Source organism: Lipotes vexillifer, unplaced genomic scaffold (genome assembly GCF_000442215.2).
Source record: "Lipotes vexillifer unplaced genomic scaffold, Lipotes_vexillifer_v1.1 scaffold3, whole genome shotgun sequence".
NCBI classification, from domain to species: domain Eukaryota; kingdom Metazoa; phylum Chordata; class Mammalia; order Artiodactyla; family Lipotidae; genus Lipotes; species Lipotes vexillifer.
In genome coordinates, this window is record NW_006783631.1 from 5,646,245 (window position 1) to 5,656,139 (window position 9,895).

Consider the following 9,895-nt stretch of genomic DNA (forward strand, 5'->3'; position numbering starts at 1 on the left):
TTGCTTATTAGTTAGTTTGCCCCTGACTTTTTTTTAAACTTTATTTCTCTTTGTTAGTTTTTCTTTATTCATCATATCAAGAATATCTTACATTACTGAGGTTATTTACTTTACTGAAACCATTCCATTTTTATCCTGAAAAACATGCTTCACTCGGGTTTGTGAATTTGTATCCTAATTCAGACCAAATAAAATATTTGCCAGGATTATCGACAGTAGCTATCCTGAGATTTCCTCACTAAAATCTGTGATTATAACCCAGGTGTTTCACTTTTGTGACAGTTATCTTGGTTAGCTACATCTTCAAGTATCCTCCTAAGAAAGTGTGTGTGAAACAGAAATGTATTCATTCTTTGCAGTGGCAACATTTTGAATACATATTTTAGGAATGCTTAAGCTGAAGTTCATGATCAAAATTATTTTTCCTCAGAATTTTGTAGACCCGATCTGCTGGTGGTTCACGGGCAGTGGGGACAGAAAGTTTTCACTAACTCTAAATATTATCTTTATTCCTTTATTTTTTACTCAGAAACTTTAGCAATCCCTTCTTATAAAATTTTCTTATAAAATTCAGCTTCCGATGTTATTGATAAGACATCTTATAAAAAGTAGTTCATATTTCTCCTCCATTCTAGAAGTTTTTTAGGACATTATTTTACTGTGTTAAATTTCATAGCAATATGTCTAATTGTGGATCATTACGAAATAACTTATCCTTAGTGGTATTCAGCCCTTTTAATCTAAAGGATCATATCACTTCCCAGTTGAGAAAGAATTATGTATAGTGACATATATATTATTATATCTATATATGAGTTATTTTAACCACTAAGAATTATTATAACTACATATTAATTATTTCCTCTGTGTATTTCCTATTTCCTTCCCCTTTAAATTCATATGTTGGAGTCATTCCCAATTCTTTAGTCTCTCATTTTCTCTCATAGTCTGCCCATTTTCTTTCTTATTTTTTTCTAACTATCTTTACAAAGACTACTCCTTGTTGTGTGTGTTCACAAAAGTCTCTGTTTTTTAGTCCCATGTTCAGCTAAAGTTTTGACAGAGATTTCATTCTGTGCCATGCAGTGCAATGGGTACTGACAAATGCATAATGTCGGATATCCACAATGGTACCATAGAGAATAGTTTCACCTCCTTAAAAATCCCTTGCAGAGTCATGTATTTTAAACTCTTATACTCCCTCAATTTGATCTCTACCCTCTGATACAAGTTCTGTGTCCTTTTATCTTAGCCTTTTCACATTAATGATTTCCTTCAAATGTACTTCAATCATTGTATGTCCACTTATATTATATTTAATTTATTTTATTGAACTAGAGTTGATGTATAGTATTATATAAGTTACAGATGTGTGATATAGTGATTCACAATTTTTAAAGTTTATACTCCATTTATAGTTATTATAAAATATGCTATATTCCCCATGTTGTATAATATGTAGCTTATTTTATACCTAATAGTTTGTATTCTTTATATATGTCTACTTAGATTTTAGAATGAGGGAATAGGAGTCCTACATATAGGAACTGTGGATACAACAGAATGCATAGACCTTATAGATTTGTATTAGTGGCTATGTGCACAGGGATCCTGGAATTGCCAGAAAAAGGCTGTATCTAATTTGGGATTCCAAATCCCACAGCACCTACTTCAATTTAGGTGGGATGGATCAGTTACCTCCTCAGATATAGTCCATTATCAAGTTGGGACTTTTACTTCAAAACTTTGTTGAAATCTCAGTGTGGGGTGGTGGTGTCAAGATGACAGAGTAGGAAGATGAGGAGTTTGCATCTCCTCACAACTATGGTAACCTCCAGGCACTGGTGGGGGACCTTGGACACCTAAGGGGATAGGAGGAACCCCTCATGACTGGGTAGGATGTGGGGGGGAGGGAGGGGAGGAGGAGTGGAGGTGGGACAGGACTGGTACCCCTGAAGGGAATCTGGGGGAGGGGAGGGTTTCCCAAACCCAGAGGGGCACACTCACAGCAAGGGAATCAGAAGGGATAGGGAGAAACCTTCGGGATATTGGGAGTTCAGAGGAGAATGGGGAAAACACTTCCCCCATCCGCTGGGGTCCCAGGCCTAAACCTCTGACCTCTGAGGCCACCTCTGGCCATGCTGATCCTAAGCCCCACACCTGCTACCCGCCCCAGAACCACTTCCAGCTGCACTGGTACTGAGTCTAGGCCTCAACTCCTGCCTAAACCCTGCCCACCTTAGTCGCGCTCACGTCTAGCCCTGCCCCTAACAGCCAAGGCCTTTTCTGGCCCCCCCTTTTTTTTTCCATGCTGTGTGGCTTGTAGAATCTTGATTCCCAGGCAAGGGGTCAGGTCTGAGTTCCTGTAGTGGGAGTACCAAGTCCAAACTGCTGGACTAACAGAGAACCTCAGACCCCAGGGAATATTAATTAGAGTGAGGTCTCCTGGAGGTCCTCATGTTGGCACCAAGACCCAGTTCTACCCATGCCTGTGAACTCCAGTGCTGGATGTGAACTCCAGCCTGTGAACTCCAGTGCTGGATGTCTTAAGCAAACAACGAGTAAGACAGGAACACAGTCCCCCATCAAAAAACAATGAGATGACAAAAAATATGTGACAGATCAAAGAGCAAGGTAAAAACCTACAAGACCAGATAAATGAAGAGGAAATAGTCACCTACCTGAAAAATAATTCAGAGTAATGATAGTAAAGATGATCCAAGATCTTGATAGAATGGAAGCACAGGTAGAGAAAATAAAAGAAATGTTTAACAAGGACCCAGAAGAACTAATGAACAAACAAACAGTGATGAACAACACAATAACTGAAATTAAAAATACAGTAAAAGGAATCAATAGCAGAATAACTGAAGCAGAGGACAAATAAGTGAGCTGGAGGATGGAATATTGGAAATAACTGCCAAGGAGCAGAATAAAGAATGAAAAGAATTGAGGACAGTCTGAGACACCTCTGGGACAACATTAAACATACCAACATTCAAATTATAGGGGTCTCAGAAGAAGAAGAGAAAGAGAAAGGGTCTGAAAAAATATTTGAAAAGATTATAGTTGAAAACTTTGACTATAATGGGAAAGGAAATAGCTACCCAAGTCCAGGAAGCCCAGAGAGTCCCATACAGGATAAGCCCAAGGAGAAACACACCCAGGCACATATTAATCAAACTAACAAAAATTAAATTGAAGGAAAAAAGACCCACAAAAACAAACCCAAAACAATTAAGAAAATGGTAATAGGAACATTCTTTGAATGTAAATGGATTAAATGCTGCAACCAAAAGACACAAACTGTCTCAGTGCATTCAAAAACAAGATCTGGATATATGCTGTCTACAAGAGACCCACTTCAGACCTAGGGACACATACAGACTGAAAGTGAAGGGATGGAAAAAGATATTCCATGCAAATGAAAATCAAAATAAAGCTGGAGTTGCAATACTCATATCAGATAAAAATAGACTTTAAAATAAAGACAGTTATGAGGGATCAGGATGGACACTATATAATGATCAAGGGATCAATCCAAGAAGATATAACAATTATAAATATTTATGCATCCAACATAGGAGTACCTCAATACATAAGGCAAATTCTAACAGCCATAAAGGAGAAATTGACAGTAACACAGTAATAGTGAGGGACCTTAACACCCCACTTACACCAATGGACAGATCACCCACACAGAAAATTAATAAGGAAACACAAGCCTTAAATGACACATTAGACTAGATAGACTTAAATGATATTTAAAGGACATTCCACCTGAAACTGGAAGGATACACTTTCTTCTCAATTGAACAGGGAACATTCTCCAAGACAGGTCACATCATGGGCCACAAATCAAGTCTTGGAAAATTTAAGAAAATTGAAATCATATCAAGCATCTTTTCTGAGCACAACACTATAAGATTATAAATCAATCACAGGAAAAAAAACTGTAGAAAACACAAACACATGGAGGCTAAACAGTGCACTGCTGAATAACTAAGAGAACACTGAAGAAATCAAAGAGGAAATAAAAAATTACATAGAAACAAATGACAATAAAAACACTACAACCCAAAACATATGGCACGCAGCAAAAACATTTCTAAGAGGGAACTTTATAACAATTCAATCTCACCTCAAGAAACAAGAAAAATAAACAATCTAACCTTACACATAAAGCAGCTAGAGAAAGAAGAATAAAAACAAACAAACAAAACAAAGTTAATAGAAAGAAAGAAATCATAAAGATCAGAACATAAATAAATGAAACAGAAACAAAGAAAACAATAGCAAAGATCAATAAAACTAAAAGTTTGTTCTTTGAAAGGATAAACAAAATGGATAAACCTTTAGCCAAACTCATCAAGAAAAAAAAGGAGAGGACTCAAATCAATAAAATTAGAAATGAAAAAGAAGTAATAACTGACACTGCAGAAACACAAAGGATCATGAGCAATTACTACAAACAACTATATGCCAATAAAATGGACAACCTGGAAGAAATGGACAAATCCTTGGAAAGGTACAAATTTCCAAGACTGAACCAGGAAGAAATAAAAAAATATGAACAGTCCAATCACAAGTAATGAAATTGAAACTGTGATTAAAAATCTTCCAAAAAATAAAAGTCCAGGACCAGATGGATTCACAGGCAAATTCTACCAAACATCTATAGAAGACCTAACAGCTATCCTTCTCAAACTCTTCCAAAAAATTGCAGAGGCAGGGACACTCCCAAAAATGTTCTATGAGGCCACCATCACCCTGGTACCAAAACCAGACAAAGATATCACACACACAAAAAAGAAAATTACAGACTGATATCACTGATAACACAGACACAGAAATCTCCACAAAATACTAGCAAACAGAATCCAACAACACATTAAAAGGATCATACACCATGGTCAAGTGAGATTTATCCCAGGGATGCAAGTGTTCTACAATATATGCAAATCAATAAATGTGATACACCTATTAACAAATTAAAGAAAAAAAACATGATCATCTCAATAGACGCAGAAAAAGCTTTTGACAAATTTCAACGCCAATTTATGATAAAAAAAAAAAACCTCTACAGAAAGTGGGCATAGAGGAAAACTACCTCAAATAATAAAGGCCATATATGAAAAACCCACAGCATGCAACATTCTCAATGATGAAAAACTGAAAGCATTTCCTCTAAGATCAGGAAAAAGAAAAGGATGTCCACTCTCATCACTATTATTCAATATAGTTTGGAAGTCCTAGTTATGGCAATCAGAGAAGAAAAAGAAACAAAAGGAATCCAAATTGGAAAAGAAGTAAAACTGTCATTCTTTGCAAATGACTTGGCACTATACATAGAAAATCCTAAAGATGCCACCAGAATACTACTAGAGCTAATCAATAAGTCTGGTAAAGTTGCAGGATACAAAATTAATGCTCAGAAATCTCTTGCATTCCTATACACTAACAACCAAAGCCTGGAAAGAGAAACTAAGGAAACAATCCCATTTACCACTGCAACAAAAAGAATAAAATACCTAGGAATAAACCTACCTACAGAAGAAAAAGACCTGTACTCAGAAAACTATAAAACACTGATGAAGCAGCCGTATAGCACAGGGAGATCAGCTCCGTGCTTTGTGACCACCTAGAGGGGTGGGATAGGGAGGGTGGGAGGGAGACACAAGAGGGAGGAGATGTGGGGATATATGTATATATATAACTGATTCACTTTGTTATAAAGCATAAACTCTCACACCATTATAAAGCAATTATACTCCAATAAAGATGTTAAAAAAAACCAAAAAACAATGATGAAAGAAATCAAAGATAACACAAAAAGGTGGAGAGGTATACCATGTTCTTTGATAGGAAAAATCAATATTGTGAAACTGACTATACTACCCAAAGTAATCTACAGATTGAATGCAATCCTTATCAAATTACCAAGGGCATTTTTCACAGAATTAAAAAAAAAAGATTTTACAATTTGTATGGAAAAACAAAAGACCCCGAATAGCCAAAGCAATCTTGAGAAAGAAAGAGCTGGAGGAATCAGGCTTCCTGACTTCAGACTATAGTACAAAGCTACAGTAATCAAGGCAGTATGGTACTGGCACAAAAACAGAAATATAGATCAATGGAACAGGATAGAAAGCCCAGAGATAAAGCCACACACATATGGTCACTTTATTTTTCATAAAGGTGGCAAGAATATACAAGGGAGAAAAGACAGTTCCTTCAATAATTGGTGCTGGGAAAATTGGACAGCTACATGTAAAAGAATGAAATTAGAACACTCCTTAACACCGTACAAAAAAATAAACTCAAATTAAATTAAAGACCTAAATGTAAGACCAGACACTATAAAACTCTTAGAGGAAAACATAAGAAGAACACTCTTTGACATAAATCACAGCAAGATCTTTTTTGATCCATCTCCTAAAGTAATGGAAATAAAAACAAAAATAAATAAATGGGACCTAATGAAACTTAAAAGCTTTTGCCAACAAACACACGAAAGAATGCTCAACATCACTAATCATCAGAGAAATGCAAATCAAAACTACAGTGAGGTATCACCTCACACAAAGACGATAGACAACCCTCAGAATGGGAGAAAATATTCACAAATGTAGCAATGGACAAAGGATTAATCTCCAAAATATACAACTCATGCAGCTCAATATCAAAAAAAACAACCCAATCAAAACATGGACCAAAGACATAAATAGACATTTCTCCAAAGAAGACATACAGATAGATGGCCAAGAGGCACATGAAAAGATGCTCAATATCACTAAATATTAGATAAATGCAAATCAAAAGTACAATGAGTTTGGGCTTCCCTCGTGGTGCAGTGGTTAAGAATCCACATTCCAATGCAGGGCACACAGGTTGGAACCCTGGTCCAGGAAGATCCCACCTATCTTGGAGCAAGTAAACCTGTGCACAACAACTACTGAGACTGTGCTCTACAACTCGTGAGCCACAACTACTGGGCCTATGTTCCACAACTACTGAAGCCTGCATGCCTAGAGCCTGTGCTCCACAACAAGTGCAGCCACTGTAATGAGAAGCCCGTGAACGGCAACAAAGAGTAGCCCCTGCTTGCCACAACTACAGAAAGCCTGCACACAGCAACAAAGACCCAACACAGCCAAAAATAAATTAATTAATTAATTTTTTTAAAAGTACAATTAGGTATCACCTCACACAAGTCAGAATGGCCATCATCAAAAAATCTACAAACAATAAATGCTGTAGAAGGTGTGCAGAAAAGGGAACCCTCTTGCCCTGTTGGTGGGAATGTAAATTGATACAGCCACTATGGAGAACAGGATGTAGGTTCCTTAAAAAACTAAAAATAGAACTACCATATGACCCAGCCATCCCACTCCTGGGCATATACCCTGAGAATACCATAATTCAAAAAAACACATGTAGCCCAATGTTCATTGCAGCACTATTTACAATAGTCAGGACATGGAAACAACCTAAGTGTCCATCAACAGATGGATGGATAAAGAAGATGTGGTACATATATACAATGGAATATTACTCAGCCATAAAAAGGAACAAAATTGGGTCATTTGTAGAGATGTGGATGGACCTAGAGTCTGTCATACAGAGTGAAGTTATCCAGAAAGATAAAAACAAATATTGTGTATTAACACATGTATGTGGAATCTGGAAAAATGGTACAGATGAACCTAGTTCCAGGACAGGAATAAGGATGTAGATGTAGAGAATGGACATGTGGACACAGTGGGGGAAGGGGAGGGTGGGACGAATTGGGAGATTAGGTCTGACATATATGCACTACCCTGTGTAAAATAGATAGCAAGTGGGAACATTCTGTATAGCACAGGGAGCTCAGCTCAGTGCTCTGTGATGATCTAGATGGGTGAGATGGGGCAGGTGGGAGAGGTCTAAGAGGGAGAGGATACGTGTATACATATAGCTGATTCACTTCATTGTACAGCAGAAACTAACACAACATTGTAAAGCAATTATACTCCAATAAAAAAAGAAAGGACAGAAAAAACCAACGTTGCTGAAATCTTTCATCAAATGAGGGACTACTTGCTCATTAAATTTCACATACATAAATTTATAAATTTTAAATTATTATTCCATTATTTCAATAGTGTCTTGGTAACCATGAAACTCAGTTTTGTGTGCAAGGTCTTCCGTGAGGTAAGTAAAATAATATAGTCTATACCAATTCATACAATACTCAGCACTCACCATATGCAAACCTGTGTTATAAATATTTTTGCTACCATATTCTGTTTCCTACGTGAATTCAAGAGTAAAAGCACTTATAAATTAAGACCTGTGGTTTATGTATTAACATCACATGTGTGTGTCATTTAGTGAAGGTAAGAAAAACACTGAGGGAGTTGTTATCAAGCAACTTTATACTTTGTCATCTAGAAGTATACCTTTATGTGCCATTGCCTTATAATTTCAAATAAATAATTTATTATTAGAATTACTTACCCCCATTTTATATGGGAAAAATAATATAATTATGATGAGATGTCAGCTGTTAGTCTTATCAGGGTTTCTATATACATGATGAGTGATTTTAATCTTGCTACTTTCAAGACTTTCTGTTTGTCCTTCAATGTGTTAACTATAATGTGTCTAGGTGTAGATCTCTTTGGCATTCATAGAGCTCCTTGGATGTGCAGATTGGTTACTTTTGTAAAATGTCAGAACTTTTCAGCCATTACATCTTCAAATATATTTTTGACTTCTTTGCCTTTCTCCTCTCTTTCTGTACCCACATTATGCATATGTGGGTGCACTGGTGGTTTTCACATTCTCTGAGGCTCTGTTCATTTTTCATTTGCTTTTCTCTCAGACTGCTTATTCTTGATCTGCCTTCAAATTTGCAGGCTCTGTCTTCTTCCATCTAAAATCTGCTATTGAGCCCCCCTAGTGAATTTTCCATTTTGATTATTATACTTTTCAACTGAAGAATTTCCACTTGGTTCCCTTTGTGATTTCTACCTCTGTTGCTATTATCCTTTTTATGAGACATTGTCATCACCTTCATTTAATTCCTCAAACAAAGTTTCCTTTAATTCTTTGAATATAGTTCTAAAAGTTGCTTTCATGTCTTTTCTACGTCCTACATTTGACACCCTCAAAGGAATTTTCTATTGCATGTATTTTTTTCCTGTATATGTATCACACTTTCTTATTATTTGCATGTCTCTTTATTTTGGTTGAAAACTGGACATTTTATTTTATTTTTTTATATCTTTATTGGAGTATACTTGCTTTACAATGGTGTGTTAGTTTCTGCTTTATAATGAAGTGAATCATTTATACATATACATATGTTCCCATATCTCTTCCCTCTTGTGTCTCCCTCCCTCCCAACCTCCCTATCCCACCCCTCCAGGCAGTCACAGAGTACTGAGCTGATCTCCCTGTGCTATGCAGCTGCTTCCCACTAGCTATCTACCTTACATTTGGTAGTGTATATATGTCCATGCCTCTCTCTCGCTTTGTCACAGCTTACCCTTCCCACTCCCCATATCCTCAAGTCCATTCTCTAGTAGGTCTGTGTCTTTATTCCTGTCTTACCCCTAGGTTCTTCATGACATTTTTTTTTCTTAAATTCCATATATATGTGTTAGCATATGGTATTTGTCTTTCTCTTTCTGACTTACTTCACTCTGTATGACAGACTCTAGGTCTATCCACCTCATTACAAATAGCTCAATTTCATTTCTTTTTATGGCTGAGTAATATTCCAGTATATATATGTACCACACCTTCTTTATCCATTCATCTGATGATGGACACTTGGGTTGTTTCCATCTCCAGGCTATTGTAAATGGAGCTGCAATGAACATATTGGTACATGACTCTTTTTGAATTA